At 36.1% G+C, this 18,358-nt stretch overlaps 1 long non-coding RNA gene across 7 annotated transcripts; it reads left to right on the plus strand.

Moving 5' to 3' along the window:
* Window positions 1–5,949: 5,949 nt before the first annotated feature.
* Window positions 5,950–11,797, plus strand: LOC110920696. 7 transcript variants are annotated; one of them, XR_004885616.1, is made up of 10 exons: window positions 5,950–6,256; window positions 6,439–6,523; window positions 6,591–6,831; window positions 7,092–7,151; window positions 7,291–7,699; window positions 7,771–9,409; window positions 9,519–9,663; window positions 9,778–9,817; window positions 11,123–11,237; window positions 11,541–11,797. It is a non-coding gene; the product is annotated as an uncharacterized LOC110920696 (long non-coding RNA). The 7 variants fall into 7 exon arrangements; XR_004885613.1 differs by having other exon boundaries at window positions 5,952–6,256; window positions 7,088–7,151; window positions 7,578–7,699; window positions 11,520–11,797; XR_004885615.1 differs by having other exon boundaries at window positions 5,952–6,256; window positions 7,578–7,699; window positions 11,520–11,797.
* Window positions 11,798–18,358: the final 6,561 nt, after the last annotated feature.

The following is an 18,358-nucleotide window of genomic DNA, read 5'->3' on the forward strand; positions in this document are numbered from 1 at the left end:
AATACTTAATTTGCTTAAACCAGTGGCTCTGATACCACATTTTATGTCACGGCCCCTGACCCGTTTTGCCTGATTCAGAAGCCGCGGGACAGAAACTCGTGGTATTGGTATTTGATTGGCATCGAAAATTTTAACAGGATCTTTAAACCGAAAACACCGAATTATTTTATTATAAGTTTCGGGACAAACCCCATATTTTACGATAAAGGATTTTCACTGGGAAATTCCCTGATTACAGAAAACATGTTTATTTATTTACTGAGCCACTTATTCAAGCCGAAGTGCTATGCGGCACTTTTCCTTTTCCTCACAGTAAATCACCTGAAACATGTTTTAAAAAGATTTGATCAGAAAAATACTGGCGAGTGCATTCAATTTATACAAAAGACACATTGTTATAATTTACAGTATTAAAAGCGATTACAATTTCTTCTATCTTATAATTAGCTGACAAAGTTGTCACTCGACCGGATCAGTGATTGTGGTCATATCACTATTGGGTCCGTTCACCCAACAGTGACGTTATCACTATTTAGGTCTGTTCACCTAAAAGTGATGCTAACTAAGTAATGTATACAAAACCCCACGTACTGTCAGTAATTTAAGATAACAAAGACTTAATCACTGTAAATATAACTGGAAAACATTTAGGGTTTTGTAAAGCAACTTTGATAAAAATAGAATGACTCACATTGCATATTTAAACGGTCACAGGTAGCCTACTGGTTATGCTGGTAAACCTAGTAAAATATAAAATGCAAACCAAACTAGGTTAATAACTTAATTCAACATTTAGGATAATTCACGAGATTGAAACCCTCACGACGAATGACAAAGTATAGCCTAATGTAGGCAGCACTTAAACATCCATCGGATCGGTTTTAATCGATCGAACATTGTATCGTAGCAGTGATCGAGTTATTACCCTGTTATCGTAGCAGAGGTTCGGGATTGTGATTGTTTTTGAAAGAAACAGACGATTGCTAAACGTAACGTACGAGTTTTTTACGTCGTAACATGCAACCAGATCAAGTCCCAAGCCGGAGGCTTTTTTGCCAAAATTTTACCCGCCCGCGTGTCGCGACGGGTTTCGCCGTCCCTGGCGCGAGTCGCGGGGCTAGGCCACCTAGCCTAGGCCTGCCTTGTGTTGAGTATAGACCTGGTGGGTTGTAAAAATTCGAAATACATCTTTTATTTTCGTTTTGTGACGATAAACATAATTAGGGAATACCCCCCTTAAGTTTTAGGGGGTCCTGTTGCTAGTTTCGTTCGTTTTTAAATTTTCGGGTCGCACCGTACAACTTGGGGATTTTAATTAGGGTTTCTAAATGTGCCTTTTTAGAATGGAATTAGAAAATTTTTCGAGGGTTGTTACAACTCTTAACCTATTTTTCCCTTATACGGGCTTGGGATACGGTAATATAATTACCGCATGGTCGGGTATGGGATTCGAAGACCAATGTGTCGGGAAATTCAAATAACCCGTTTTAATTCGTATTGCTTGACTGAAACAATGGGGGTTAATGCGACCGTGTCCTGGATATCCTTGACTCATTAATTGCAATGGCCACGACCTAAGCACGGGGTGTAGGCATACACCCGACAGATACCATATAGTTTATTAAAACAAAAATTTATACCCAATATGGGTTTCCCAATAAGGGAATAAGTGGTGTGCCGGTTAATCATGAACCGGCATAGTACCGGGCCCCGTATGTAGAGCAAGTTATGTAAAACTGATAACATGAGATATAGTTTGTCCCAAGTATAAAAGATTTTCATGCCTTGTGTACCTAAGCCAAATTTTCATAAACATTTTCAAATGTGTCGGTTGATTGTATTTACTAGTGAAAACTGGTGTATTTTCAAAAGGCTAAGTGATATGTACAAATACGTAAATAGGCTAGAAGCTGCTCGAGATTGTTAGACGAGGAACTTGCAACTCCTTCGCATAAGCCATTAGTCTGATAAACTTTTTTTTAACGATCCGCCTATGGATTATTACAAGCTTGTCTGTACTTAATACTTTGATATTTTCAGACATTTGGGTTTGTAATAATATTTTATATTCCAAGACTTCCGCTGTGCTATTCTGTGTATGTTTGAGCATGACGATATCAATCTTACGTCACGATACTCTCCACCGGGCCCACCGGGCTGAGCTGTAAATATCGGGGTGTGACAACGCAAGGCCCAATTACGAGCAAAGCCCAAGAACACTTTAAAAGTGTTATCATGAGTTATTATTTTCAAATACACCCCAAACGTTTTCATTTTATCATATGTTTATATTTTTCGCATATCTGCAAGCAAATCCATCAAAAATCTCACAACCTCGTTTGCGTTGATTCCAAAAACTCCGGTAAACGCATGGCTGCCCAAATTGCCAAGCAAATGGCTGCCGTGATTCCTAACATTGTGATCCAAGCTCAACAAGTCGTACCTCTTCAAGCCTTCCCAATCACCCAAGTGGCACCCAACCCATCTTACACCAGTTGCCACTATCACCCTCAACCGACTGTTCCTTGCCGACTGTGTACAAATTGTGGGCGTTATGGTCATTTGAGTAACACCTGTTGTACCCGTCAAAACTATACTCCACCTCTTACCCAAAACATGATCCAACCCTATCAATAACCATTGTATCCCATGGTTCCATATGTTCGAGGTTGCTTTAACCTTGGTGACCCTACCCACTTTAGAACCACGTGCCCTAGACTGGTTAACATCATCAACGCTCAAGCCCAAGCAAACCCAATCAACCAAGCAAACCAGGCAAACCCAGTAACCCCACCAGCAAGAGGTGGAGCCTACAACATCAACGCGAACCCAACTGAGGTCAACAATAACGGTGCGAGCGAGCAACCCAACTAGTTTTATCCACCATGAAGACTCAATGCTTCAATCCAATTGTTTACTTTATTTTCCATCAATTTCATTTCTTGTTTTGACTATTCTAGGTACAATTGTTTTCAATTTGGATTTTAACGTTTCAAGTTAACATTATTTCATATTGTTGCCATCGTTGCAATTAATATGGTGCAACGCCACTTGTTTTTCATTACACTTCATATCATGTCACTTTACATCGGTTAAGTTTCATTTCATTTCACGTCATCATATATCACAGTGGACCTTGTTCATAACTTAGGGAAAGTGGGTCACGTCTCACTTTTTCATAGACTGACCACTTCCTTATAACACAAGATAGAGGTACCGCCATCATTTAGTATTGTTTTCTTTGGATTCGAGACTCAAACATTGGTTGTTGTGTTTGGTAGATTTTAGGATGATTCACGTAGAACTAATCATGATTTGATAACAAAGCCGATGAAAATTTGACAACGACATGGTGGATACGCCGCTGGTACTTCCTATATATAAGTGTTCTTGTCAAAGGATCAAAAGATTTGTTAGATTGTCATGACAAGTTCTGTGTAAGTAGTGTCAATCTCAGTTTGGATAACGATGTGTTTGAAGATTCATTTTGTGATTTCATATGTAACTTTATCATTATGACGTTTCGATTGCCTCAAAATCCCTCGTCATGATGTAAATTCCAATTAGACATCGTGATTACAACTCAATAGTAAATCCTTGTCATGATACCAGCCATCACCGCGTTACGACGCTTTTCATTTTTACACCTCTGGCAACAGAGAACGATTCCTCTACCAGGAACGTTACCACCACAATCGAACCTAAACCCTACTTTGTTTCTACCTTAAATGCTAAAACAGTTACCGATTATGGTTTATTTCGGGACGAAATTCCTACAAGTAGGGGAGACTGTAACATCCGATAAAATGGGCTCACAAAATCCGACCCGTTTTGAAAATCGGATCCGAACCATTTATAAACCGGTTTGAATCGTTATAAATAATATATATTATATTTGACCCCACTCTGATTTTTTTATGAAACTTAGGTCAAATAATAGAGAAAAATACGCTTGTCCCAACGGTAATAGGCATTTTCTTGGAAGACCAAACTAAGACTGTGGGGTATGGGGCTTGGGTTGGGTTGGGGCGTGGGTTGGCTGAAAACACCCAAGCCACCACCCCGGGTGGGCTTGGGTTGGGGCGTGGCCCAAGGGGCGGGAGTTTAAAGTCGGGCGTGGGGCGGGTCTATCAGTATGACATGGCGGGTTCTCGTTGGCCAAACCAAACTAGCCGTTGGCCAACGGCTATGTTAAAAAAATTATTTTTTCACTATAAAACTCACACTTCTATTCCTTTTTTTACCACATTCAACTACAATACACTCCACATCTTCTATAATCATCTCTATTCTCATTCTACAAAACGAAAAATGCATCCTCATAATCGTGGTTATGACCCGAACAACCCGTGGGCATTCCAAGAAAATCCTAGCCCACCACCCAATCGTCCAATGCCTCGTCCATTTTTTATTACACTCCTCTATGCCCGATATGACGGGTTATGCATCGTATCTCGGGAATCGTTTGTTTACTAACTTCCCACACACCGACGATTCTATACCTAGCCCGATTCCACAAACGCCCATCAACCTTTCACCAACCTCCATCAACCTTTCCCAAACCGAAACCGTCCCCGAAACTCAACCACCCAACGATGTTCCTTCCGCATCCAAACCCATCAAAAAGAGAAGTCATAAGAAAAAAAAACAGAGGCGGAGAAAATACTTGAAACCGCCAAATGAAAACAACAAAGATGGGTCGTTAATGAAGAACTTGCATTGGCGAGGGCTTGGCTTCAACAATCTCAACATCCAACTTTAGGTATTTTTAAATATTTTGTAGCCCTTATTTTAATATTTATGGTTCTTTTTATATAACTTTGTAATATGTTAAATTTTGTTTTCATTAAAATAGGAAATTCTCAACATCGAAGCCATTTGTAGGAAGCGACTAGTAAAGCATTCCATGAAGAAATGGGAAGGGAGACTTATCGTGAAAACGATAGTTTATCCTCGAAGTGGAGCGAGATAAGCGGCCAACTTACAAAATTTAGTGCTTTTTTAAATAAAGCAAAGCAAAACCCAAAAAGAGGTGAAACCGAAGCCGACTTTGTGACAAATGCATTGGTTACATTCAAAATAAATGTGGGGAGCGACTTCTGTTTCATGCATTGTTGGGAGATTTGTAAGTTTCATCCAAAGTGGGCGAATATCCCCCAGTGGTAGCGAAACTAACACGTCTTCCAAAAGGTCAAGGGCCTCGTCCCAAGCCCAATCTGATGCACGAGATCAAGAGTTGGAGGACTTTTTGGATGATTCGCCAAACCGGCATGAATACGGAAGAGATGCCGCAAAAAGGCGCGCTCAAAAATCAAGATCGGGTACGGCATCGCCTTCAGTTGGGAGTTCGGGCTCGCGTAGGGGAATATACAGCGATCAGTTGGATGACATTGCATGCAAGTTAGATACATTCAACGTATTCCAACAACAAAGGGCCGAAATTCGGAAGAGCAAAGAAGCTAGGGATGCCCTGAAACAAAGACGAGATGATATGAAATTTCTAGCCCAGCCCATTGATCACCTAGAGGGTGAAAAGTTGGAACTAATGTTGGAGACGAGAGAAGAGATAAAGAAAAAATATAAGCGTTAGGAATTTTTTTTATGTAATTTTCTTTATTTAAAAAACATTAAAAAATTTAAATTATTTGTTTTAAAAAATATAAAACTGCCATTTGGGCTGGCCACGCCCCAAACCCCCGCCCCACTGTACCGTCTTCAATGTGGGTCAGCCCAGCAAAGCCCTCCAAACCACATGTTAACCCATGCCCCAAACCCCCACCCCACCATACCACACGATCTAAGGGTTTTTTTTTCAAATGACATTAACCTAAATATCAAACCACATGTGCCTTTTTCGTCAAAAGCCTAAACTGTTAATCTACTACTTCTAATAAAACAAAATAATTTTAGGCCACTTGTCATATGCTTAAACCACTACTTGCCACCTGTCATCCTCTTACTCCATCTTTAGAAAATTTGAGCGCTAAAAACACAAAACTTATGCGGCTATGCCTTCGCTCTTTTCCTTCACACTTTCACACGTCTTCATATCACAAACCCTAATGATGATGTCTCCCTCTCAAGCATCCATGGCCGCCTTCGTATCTACCGCATCTGTGGCCATCTTCTTTGTACCTGCGACCACCACAAGACCTCTGTCTTTTCATCTCACGATCTGGTTGTAGAAACCCTAAGAGGGGCCTGTAATAACCCTTTCCCCTTCGTCTGTTTTCTTTGTCGGTGATTTGTTCAACTGGTATTTTTTTCCATCAATCTTATTGTATAATTGAGCAGCATATTTTTTAATTGATTAGCATTTGTATATGTTGCAAGTATATTTAGGTTTTATTCATGTTTTTGTTGAATTGCTGATTCGATTTTGGGGTTTTTTTATGAATCAGAAACCCTATTTTTACCGATTGTTTATTCTTCGTGTAGACCAGGATGTATGCGTTAGTGGTTTTGAAGCTGGTTCGTTCTTTCAAGCTGCTCCGAAGGCATTATCTTTGACAAGTGATATAAGGTTTTTTTTCCTTATTTTTAAGCCTGCCATGTGTTGGTACTTACTGATTGTATTCAATCCCACGTAGTTGCATCATAATCTCGCCGATTATTGAGAGAGTTGATAGGGTGAACAGAGGAAAATGAAAGCGAAGAAGAAGCCAGCAACAAAAAAAGAGAGGCAAACATGTTACACAGTTGAGCAGCAGCGAAGATGCAATCAACTCATCCCCACTGGTCACTACTCCCAGCTGCCACTACTGGTCTACCTGGCTGCAGTGTGGCTACTGCAGTTGCGACCAGCCGGATGCTTACTGACCACTACAACAGGTTAGTTTCTCTTCCTCTCCCAACTAGAAATTTTTTATTTTAGTTCAGTTTAGATGTGATTATGTGAAACTGATGTTAAATGAAACTTGATTTTTATTAGACTTTATCAAACAGGTGACTTTTGATGTTGAATGAAACTTGAAGTACAGTGATTAAAACTTGAATTTTAATAGTTTAATTGGTCATTTAAACTTGATTGAATTTTGGGGATTACAATTTGGAATAATCTTCTTCCTGTATCTGGACTTGCTTCAAGGTAGAAGCTTCAACTTCACAAACACTTAAAACGCCTCAACAAGCCCACTGTCAAATCCATTGAGGTATTGTAGTTATTGGTTATTTGTGGTGTTTTTTTTTCCTAATCAGTCGGTTACTATTATTATGTGATTTTTGAAACGTCTAATTTTTGTTGTTTTATGCTATAAAAATGATAGGTTCTTGCTATAAACTTTAATGTAGGAGTGGGTCTCATTGTAGGGATTAGTTGAAACTGCATAAATGAAGACATATGGTGTAATATCCTTTTGATATGAAACGTTCAACAAAGATAGTGTTTTCATGTGATATAATTTATTTATTAATATTTTGAATATTTATATAGTTATGAAGCATATATATAACTGATATCATTGTTCAACATGTGACCGATGAGTTGCAATTCAGATTCTTTTAAGAATTATGTAAACGAATATGATCAAGTATGTTTTATTTGTCTTATATTTGATAAGCATTTTTTACTTTTAAAGATGTAAAGTGATGTTTCTGTGGACTTGACAAGAGAGCCTTTAATCGCGCCATCCTAGCTATTCTCTACGAAAAACTGATCTTCCTTCAGTTGATCTCCTAAAAGTGTTACAGGTGGCACCAGGTTAGGAATCCTACTTTCATATGTGTTCTTCTTTTGTCATGTTGTTTATTAACACAAAATTGAATTTATAGGGTTCGTATGTGGGGTAATCGTCGAGGATGTTTCGAATAGAGCCATGGAATATCCATGAAACTGACTTTACCACTAGATTACTCCCAGTCCGTGAATAAACTTCTGACTATCTTGACTGAAATGTGATTCATATTTCAGATTTGGGCATGTATACTCGATTTTGTTGATTCGTATTTTATTTGCTTTTTCTCTGATCTGCAATCTAGGTTAGTAGACGTTCTGAGTTCCTATGTTTTATATCTATACGTTGGTTGTATGTACATTTATTGGGTTTCATATTCTTTACTTTGTTTAAAATTGAATGGTTTGAAGACGCATGCCAAATGTTTGATGAAATGCTTCAATAAAACTGACTTTTATTACCCATGTTTTTTTACAATATAAGTGGATGTTTAGTTGTTCAGTACTTGAAACTATTTATTTTTTTCAATTATGGTCAATGACCGAATGTTTAGTTGTTCAGTACTTTGTTCCCTAGGTGACGATTTAGGGTTTATTTGTGTATTTGGTTACTTACTGTGTGTATATTTATGTGTGTGTGTGTGTGTGAGTGTAAAAGGAGCCTAACCAATACTCACATCTTGTACATTTGAGAGATAGAGAGATCCAAATCTGGTTGCGAGATAAGTAGAAGCTACAAAGGAGCCTAACCAATACCATTTGTGCCTGGTTTAGAAAGTAAGATCTGACACTAATGTGAAAAGTGAAATTTGGAATGAAAATAGTTAAATCTGCATCTGATCCAGCACGTTTGGTTCTAAAAAACAAATGAAAGTTATATGGGGTTGATTTGAACCAATTTCCAAACCCAAATGCATCTTCTAAACAATAAAGATTACTAAATAGGTAGACATAAAAAAACTACAGGTGGCAAACATGGGCAGATTTTATCACCAATCAAATCAGGTAACTATTGGTTTCGGTCTGTCATCCCGTTTCCTTTTTAAGTATTTTTTGTTTTACCAACCTGACCTTTTATTTAAAAGACCAAATCAAATCATTCACAAGAAAATGGATCAAAAGTGCCAATTCCATTCCTAATGTTGATTTGTTTACCAAGTGAACTTCTTTATTAATTTCAAAGTAAAAGTTTATTACCCAGCTTAAATTTCCTTAGAAAGGCCTTAGTTTTTTTCCTCTCAAAGTCTATGGAATTTTCTTTAAGATTGTCTTTTCTTGATGAACTGAATCTGTATCCGTTACCAAGAAATTAAATTCAAGGCCATGAGTATGGATTTTTAGTTATATAAATCTGATTTGGAGTTTTTAGTTGTTTGGGTCTGCATACCTGTCAACACTCCCATGTTTCTTATTCCAAAGCAAAAGTGACCTGATCTAAACCAAAGTGTTTGCTGAAACAACTGTTGAAAAAAAGTGTGTTGGTTCATATGCACATGATACACTATGATTGACATCACAAGTGACTATCAGAATTGATTTTGTTTGACTTATACTCATAATTTTTTTTGTGCTTTTTATGTGCAAGGCAAATGGGCGGTTTGCACTTCTCAAAATTATGCAAACATGACTCACTTTTGGAACCTAGCACTTTGAACTCAATGTCTTTATATTTCGGCTTATTCGGTTTAGTCTTTCATGGAGGACAACATTGGCAGGAGGTTGCAACTGTGTGACAATGTGAGTTACATTCAGAACCAAATCCCATCAGTAATTCCTTTATAGAAGAGGTCCCTGATATAAATTTACAAAATGCACCTTGACTCTGTTTTGACTATTTTTTTTATAGATCGCTAATATTTTTTTTTCATTAACGCCTACGGTTAATGTGTGGAGCTGTGGTATATTACATATTTTGTTTTACGGGGTGGCCTGTACAAGTTTGCCTTGAAGGAGAGAACAAGAAAAATTGATCAAAATATTTTCGTCATAAGGTAATCTTTTTACCAACATTTTGTTAGAAGCTTCTTTTTTCAATCTCAAGATATTTAAAAATATCATTTATGTCGGAATAGAACTTATGGATCAATATTTTTGGTAATTTGCAGGTTTGAGATGCAAGTAGGGAACGATTATTATTCTACACAGGTAAATTCATATATTTAAAACTTACTGACGATTTTTAGGTCAAACCGTAACCAAACCATTAGTAGCGCTTTTTGCACATCGAAAACCGAAGTTAAGCTATTATTCAAAATAATGAAGATATAAGCAAAAGAACACCAGGTTTAGTTACAAGTTTAACATGATGCATGTTAAAAAAGATCACCGAGATACATGTTAAACAAAAGAAAGAACAAAAAGAACACAAATTAAGAAAATGCATGTATAACCAGGTGGGAGTTTGAAACTTATAGATTAACCAATTTATTTTTGGCTCCTAATTGCAAGATTTCCAATTATCATAGTGGGCTCAGGAAAAAATAAAGAAGCCCAGTTTATCTAAATCGTATATGTAAAATTAAAAATAATTATACATATCGAATATATAAAAAACCAATTTATGTTAAAATTTGCACACCAAACCGTTCATTATGGTATATCTCTGAAGCCAACCGACCGTAACCAAAAGAAATCAAGAAAAATTGGCCATGACGCCAAAACCGATGAACGGTTTGGGCGGTTTCACGGTTTTAAACCAAGGCGTGAACACTCCTAATATGATTTGTTCACTCTTTAGTTTGGAATTCTTCACTAATATTCCTGCTCTATTTACTTAGATATAGAGTTTCACTATGAAATATGCATGTTGTCAAGTAGGGATGAGAACCGGTACCGGTACTAAATTCCCCATAGCGAATTATTTGGATACCCACTTATTGGCGTTTTCGATACCGGTATTCTTGGTTCGGTATAGTACTGATATTTTATCGAATTTTACCTCCTTCAAATACCTGGTATGATACTGTACTGGTACCCATATTTGGCGATTTTCTTTACCGGTACCAATACTGAGCTCATCCCTACTGTCAACATGAAATAATTGCTTAAACATATCAAAAAGTTTGTTGAAATTGAACGAATGAAGAAAAGTAGGAAATTAATCCAATTTTATTATATAGATTTTTTTGTTTTAGTACATAAAAGGTTAGATGGTATTCCAATACAAATTAAAAACTATAATATCTTCTCAAGAACAAAAATTTCCATTCGTGTGTTATGAGCATTTATTTTTCTTTAAAAAAATGTAACAGTTAGTGAGCTTGCAATTTCATATTGATAGGATCATGTACACAAATGAGCCGAAAGGATGAATTTTATGATGTTCTCTTTGTCTAGCAAATGTTTTTTAACATTAGATGTTATGTCTAATCCACATCTACACCCAATGTGTTTTTATATATTACTTTATGTTTTTCCTTTTCTAATGTTAGTGTTCTTTTTTAAAAACAGTTTACAAGCAACAGTGTAACTGTAGTTAAATATCACTACAAAGAGTGCCTGAACAATAGCTTTTAGGCCACTTAAGGTCTTTTGGTGTGACTGGGAATTTGACACTCCAACCAAGGTAAGTTTTGTTAAATATTATTTAAATCAAGAAAAAGAAAATTTTTGTTATTGTTCTTTAAAGATGACATGAAATTTTGCTTTAATCAAGTGGACTTTGTTGTTTCTTATGCAAAGTACATAAATTAGTCACTAATATGATATCTATGTGCATAAGATTCAAAATGAAATTTTGTATGGATCAGTCTCATGATAGATGGTATTATATAAAGATGATATTTTTTTTGTTTATGGTTATTATATGGGACAGTTTAATTCCATTTATTCATTTATGTTGGTTTAGTGGTGTTTGTGACTTGTGTAGGTGATATTGACCCTTACTAACGGGCTAACTCAAAGTGGAGATATACAATGGTAAATGACAACTTTTGGACTCCATTTAAAGAATGAGTTTTTAGAATTCTACATGCCAATTTGTTTACAAACCCTTTTAGATAGACAAATTATGTGAGATGTTTCCAGGTTTATGGGCATTCGTATTTATAGATTTGTAAATTGTAAATATAACATTAATCATCTTTCATTATTACATGTAATATGTTTATTTCGTTAAATTTAGTATATATTTAACTTTCCCATTATTTGTATGTTACGGAATAGAGAGCTCTGTTTCGTCTTATGTTATAATCTCAACAAATATTAATTATTTTCTCATGCATTTTATTTGTTTACATAAATGGGTGTTTTGCATCTGTTTATTTCTATAGGAGTGAAGTGAGTTTTATTTCCATAAGAGTGAGGCGAGAGTGAGTTTTATTTCCATAAGAGTGAAGCGAGAGTGAGTTTTATTTACATCACTACTATTGGATGGGATCGTATCAAAATAAGACATGCCAATCAAAGATATCACTTTTTGTATTTGACATTATTTCTTAGTCAAAGTTTGATATGAGAGTTCTCACTTCACAATAAGTTTTGATTCGGCCTCAAGAACAACGTGTTGCATATGTTAAGCAAGAATTTGGGTTCCAGTAATTTAATATTATTTTAATAATCATATAAACGAATATGATCAAGTTTGTTTTCTTTGTCTTATATTTGATAAGTACTTTTAAGTTTGAAAACATTGTTAATGTTTAATTAATACACCTTATTCATCATGCATTATTCATATTTTCAAATATATATAAAGTTGTTTTTAATAAAATTTAAATATCGGAACCCATAGGTACCACGGGTGATAATGGAGAAGTGTCGTGTTAATGTTAACAGAGAAGAGAAGCTGAGATCCAGGTGATTTGAGGTAAGGTTTGAAAGGTAAAAGGAAAGTCAGTGATGAACAAGACCAATAATGGAGTTGGTGTGTTTATTTTGTAGGAAGATATCCATCAGTGAAAGTTGGATGATCCGAACAAAAAAAAGAAAAAAAACCCGATCCACATTCACTCGGATCCCAACAGTGAAATGCATTCAATCTATGGTACATTTTTTTTTGTTGGTAATGTTTGCCAAAAATGAATGGTTAAATCATATAAAAAAATTCTTTTGTAAATATAAATTTTTTGTATTCATTTTTTTACAAACTAAAGCGAGGTTTTGGGTTGATAATTGGATTGAAGGCGGTCCTCTTTGGCAGAGGTTCCCGGATTTATTTAGGCTTACCCAATACAACTCTGCCTGGATCAGTGACAACCGAGTATTTATGGACAGAGGGAGTATAGTTTGAAGGTAAGTACACGTATATGCATAATTGATACTAAATGAACTTGCTTAATATCTTTCTTTCTTTTTATAATAAATACATACAGAAATCCTTACAAATGCTTCTCTTATGACTTGCCAATACTGGCAGGCAGAGAAGAACGAGCATCAATATAAGTTACCGGTTCTTTTATAGGCACAATATAAGTTAATTTTATTTTTTTACAAAATAGGGATAAAAAAGACTTTAATAATCTAAATGGCGTGTTAGAAAATAAAATAAAACTTTAGTTACTTTATTTCATGTTAGATGATACAAGTGTTTTAATCATGTAATGTACTCTTTTGACCTTATTGGGTTTGTACCGGTTAGGGTCGTGTATTTTCTGTTTAGGACCTGTTTTAACCCTTAGACGTGAAGCCTAAGTTTGGAAAGGTCTAGAACAAAAATGATGATCTATATGGGCTTCAATGTCAGTAGATATTATATGTTTGAGTTAAGCCACCCGCGAAGCTCGCGGGATCTTAGGCTAGTGTTAATTGATTAAGAACAACTTGCCGCCCAAGCTCTAACATCGTGCATGGCAACAATCATTTCCTTAAATTGTTAATTGATCCTAATTCGCATTTCCTTCACCGATCACGCACCTAGACGGAATACCATCTTAATGCCATAACCCACTTCAATCCTTACCTTAAAAATCGACAATCAAGATCATTTATGTGTCAAGATTTTTGTTCCTCTCAAGCCGAATCATTTGAAGTGTGAAACCACACGAACCTCAGACGGTTTACCACTCCCTCATCTCTCTCTAAACGATCAAATGCTACCGCATCGGAGTCCCGGAACGCCGCCGGAGATCGGAAGACCAACCAGCCAACTTGTTCCGGTATACTTTTTATTTATTTATTCGTTTATTTTTTTTGTATACATACATACATATGTATGTAAAAAGAAACGCACATAGGCATGTAAGATGAGAGGAACCATCAGAAAATTATCTATAACAGTGCACTTCATGGTTGATTTAAATCTTTGGTACATACACATCAGTGCCATTTCAAACTTGATATCCAAAGAGATGATAAGTATGTGAACAGAAATAAAAAATAAAAGTAACAGTAAGCTTTGGATTGTAAGAACCTAATGTTCTTATCACATCATATTTTATATATATATATATATATATATATATATATATATATATATATATTAAATCAAATCAATTCATTTATACTGCTGTACAAAAGAAGCATCCTCATTTGTAATCACGTAATGAAACTGAAAGTTCTGGTTTTTTTCTTTCTTTTCAGCTCGGTTTTATGTACCAAACTATTACGTGAGAGAAACGAATTAATAAAATAAAAAAAGCCCACTATTGTTGGTGTTCATTTAGACCATGTGTAGTGGTTTAGCTCAATAATGCCCCCAGCATGGGGCGTTTTGCGACACGTAGAAATCCAGTCAGCATGGGGCATTATTGAGGGTTATTGCAAAAGTGGCGTAGTGGGAATAATGCCCAAAAACGCCCCATCCATTAATTACACAATAATTTTTTTTTTAAATTAAATAATGCAAAAGTTTCCCCATTGGTCAGTCAACCCTTCCACAATCCCTTTCAAGCGTTTTTTTAAACCCGCCAATCCAATTTTTTTTCAAAAATAATACCCAAAAACGCCCTATGTAATGGAGGGGGGGCGTTTTTTTTTTTAAATAATGCCCAAATAATGCCCCACTGCGGGTGGTCTTAGGATAGAGATATGAATCAAAAATATAAATAATATAAAATATCTTGAATTTTGCATGATGAGTGGATGAAGTTTCGGAAGTCAAATCTCCTACAAATGTTTTCGTAATGGTTATTCACTAAAATCCATTTATGTTGTTTAATTATTAATTTATATTTAAATTATGAATAAACGTAACGTTATATACCATAACCTTGAAAAGCCATTTATATAACATAAAATTAAATTTTGAAATTCATTGTTTATCATTTTAAGAATCTATATCTATCTATACTTTCTATATAAAAGGAGAAATTCCAATAACATAAGAAAAGCTGATGTGTCAGCAGGAGAGCCTGTCCAACAAGGCTTTTCTTATGTCATTTTTACATCATAAAGCCTAATATAAAATATCATTTAAAATTTTGTCTAAACATCTGCCCTCAACATTTTATAATCAAACATCTGTTCTCAATAAACATCTGTCCAGATTCAAAATTCTTGCTACACATTTAAAATTCAAACCATATATTCTAATCCTATAAATAAGAAATAATTATCTGGCTCCACATTCAAATCTCTCTCTCTCATATCTGCGAGCATATCTCTCTCTCTCAAATGCATCTTTCTCGTGATTCAGCCGCTAATCTCCGATTACACTTCTTTGTTCGAATGTTTATTGATTCTGTTTACATGTTATCGTTCCAGTATCATTGTTCCAACATCGTTGTTTCAATGAAGCTTCCCATCACACATCAACCTTTCAATATTGATGTTGCAGTATCATTGTTGCAACATCGTGAAAAGTTGCATGTGCTACCTTCTTTGATGGGAGAGTTGCATTGTTCGATTTTCGTTAAATCGAAAGTCAGGTTTTCTTGCGTCAGTAAGATTTTCTCCTTTTATAGAAAGTATAGATTCGTGCAATATCGTGAAAAGTCAGATGTGCTACAACAGTTGAGAGGAGACCTTTGCATTTTAGGTTTGTTTCTTATTTTGATTAACTGTTGATGATGTTGAGAGTTTTTAGAATATGTTAAGATGCATGTTGATATTATTAAAATGAACTACTACGTAGAAATATAGAAATTCAATGAAATATTTATAAAGTATTACACGCTAAATTTAACACTTGCTAGGATTTCGTAGACTCTAGCCTTTCTCCATGTGATTTCATGCTCTCTTTTGAATTTCAGGTCAGTTAGCATGTTGCAGATTTTCTGATCCTGTTTTAGAAGTTGTGTCAGAAACTCTTCTGCATTCTTCTGGAACTCTGATGGAGGAGAGTGGAGGACTTCATCGAGCAATGATATGATGTTCCAGGTTTTGTTGTAATTAGTGTCATTGATTATGTCGACTTTCTTGTTTAGTTCTTCGTCTGTTCTTTGTTCTTTGAGTGACCACATCGAGAATTGTGTTTTAACATCTTTGGTGTCTGACCAGTGGTAGAAGCTGAAGTTTGCCATGTAGATTTTTTGTTGGTTTTTCTGATTTGGAACAATTTTTGACAGAAAGTGATTTGTAGGACAATTTGTTGATGTTTTGAATCAAAAGTAATCATCGGTCTTTTATAGAGTTTAAAAACGCGTCTACATGGTAAATGAAGAGGTTAATTGTAATTGTGATAATCTGCTTTTGTTCTTTGAACTTCGAAGTTTTGTCCCTTGGGTTTCTTGGTATTTAATTTTAAAGTTTTCCCATAAAAGTTGGGGTTGGAAAAGGTTTTTGCATTAAAAGACTGCTTTTTGATTTATACATTAATATGTTTATATTAAATCTACACGTTTTCACTGTTAGATATTTCAGTATATAAACTCATAGTTACTTCACCTGTTTTTCATCGTGTTTTCCTACGAAGATATCATACTTTCAGGAAAAGTCGAGTAATATAGTTTATTCAAATGGTGTCATTCACTTCTGTAAAATCAGATGATTTAAAGCAGCATTTTGTCAGGCAAATCGAGGAACAGGTGTATGAAGATAGGGCTACTCATCAAGAGCTGAAGAGATGTTTGATGGATTGTAAGTTGGCCTGTTAACGAGAGAGAAGGTTTCCAGAAATCTTATGCGGATGCCTTCAACTTCCGTTCGTGAGCTTTGTGTTGTCAGTAATATAGAGTGCGGTGATAGAGACGTGGAGTTCATGGCGATGCTGAAAGGGCATACATTGAGAGGTTCAGCAATCGATGGAGTTGAAGCTAAAGTTTCTTAATTCTTGCTGTTATTGTGAGATTTGAACTTTAATGTTGTTCAGTATGTTATGTAATTATTGGATTTTTAATGTCATGAATAAATGAATAAATTTTAATCTTATGAATCTATGTTGCGTTTTAGTTTTACTTATTTAGTGTTTGAGTTTGATTTAGATTATGTTGATGTTGAATTGTGTCTGAACATCTGTTTGGTAAGTCAACAGAAGTTTAATAGTATCAAGGGTTGGTTTGATGGTGAACAGATAATGTTGATGTTGAATTGTGTCTAAACATCTGTTTAGTAAGCCAACAGAGGTTTAATAGTATCAAGGGTTGGTTTGATGGTGAACAGATTATGTTGATGTTGAATTGTGTCTAAACATCTGTTTGGTAAGTCAACAGAGGTTTAATAGTATGAAGGGTTGGTTTGATGGTGAACAGATGAGTGCAAAGATAAAACAAATGTTCAGAATTTAATCATTGATAGTAGTTTTATGAAGAATCTGTGCTCCTGTAAATTACAGAGAGTCAATATTTGGAGTTGTAAAAGGTCTGTTGTAGTTAAAGTTTGGTAAAAGAGAACATCTGCTGATGATGAAACAACTGTGTATGCTAACGACTGTTGATTTACCACTGTTGACTAAATGAATAAATTTTAATAGTATTTGTTTTGGTCAAAAATTACCTAAGTAATTAAGTGATCAAATTAGTTAAGTGAGGTAGTGTGCTAGAAGTATTCGAGAAAAATATGTTGATCAAGTTGTTAATAAAAACAGTTTTCAGGATATAGCTCAGGATATCGAGCTATATCTATAATCAAACAATGAGCAAAAAAGGTAAAGGGTGACACGGGATGTACGAGGAAAGCCCTTGATCAATCTAGATCGTCGTCACAAAACCTCGGGAGCTGACAATCGTAGCTGCCTTGTTCTTCTTATTACTTTAAATATCAGGATACAGTGCAGGATATGATACGGATCAACTAAGTGTTACAATGAGATTCGAGTACAAGTGTAAGGCAGTGTTTGGTATGCAGGAATGAGACGTGGAATGGAATGGATGATTACGAGGGAATGAAGAAAAGGGTGTTTGGTTGGTCAATGGAATGGAATCACCCATTCCAAAAGGCATTCCATTCCCTCAAAATCATTCCTTCCACCCCTCATGTTTTTTTTCCATTCCATCCCCTCTTGCACCATTCATCAACAACACCACAACCCACCATCTTCGCCACAACCCACCACCACCACCACCCACCACCGACGCCATCGCCGCCACCTCACCCTGACAGCCACCGCCGCCACCCACTCGCCACGGTTATCACCCACAGCTGCAACCAACTGCCAACGCCACTCGCCGCCGCCGGCCACCACCATCGCCGACGCCACCACCAATCGCCCCCGCCACCAACCGCCACCTCTGCTGCCATCCACCACCAACGACCACCTTGCCGCCACCACCACTCGTCTTCACCGATGCACCGCCACTCTCCGCCACCACCACCACCCATCGCCGCCACCGATACCCACCACCGCCACCTATAACCACCCACAATCACTAC

The sequence above is a fragment of the Helianthus annuus genome, chromosome 17, assembly GCF_002127325.2.
Source record: "Helianthus annuus cultivar XRQ/B chromosome 17, HanXRQr2.0-SUNRISE, whole genome shotgun sequence".
Lineage (NCBI taxonomy): Eukaryota > Viridiplantae > Streptophyta > Magnoliopsida > Asterales > Asteraceae > Helianthus > Helianthus annuus.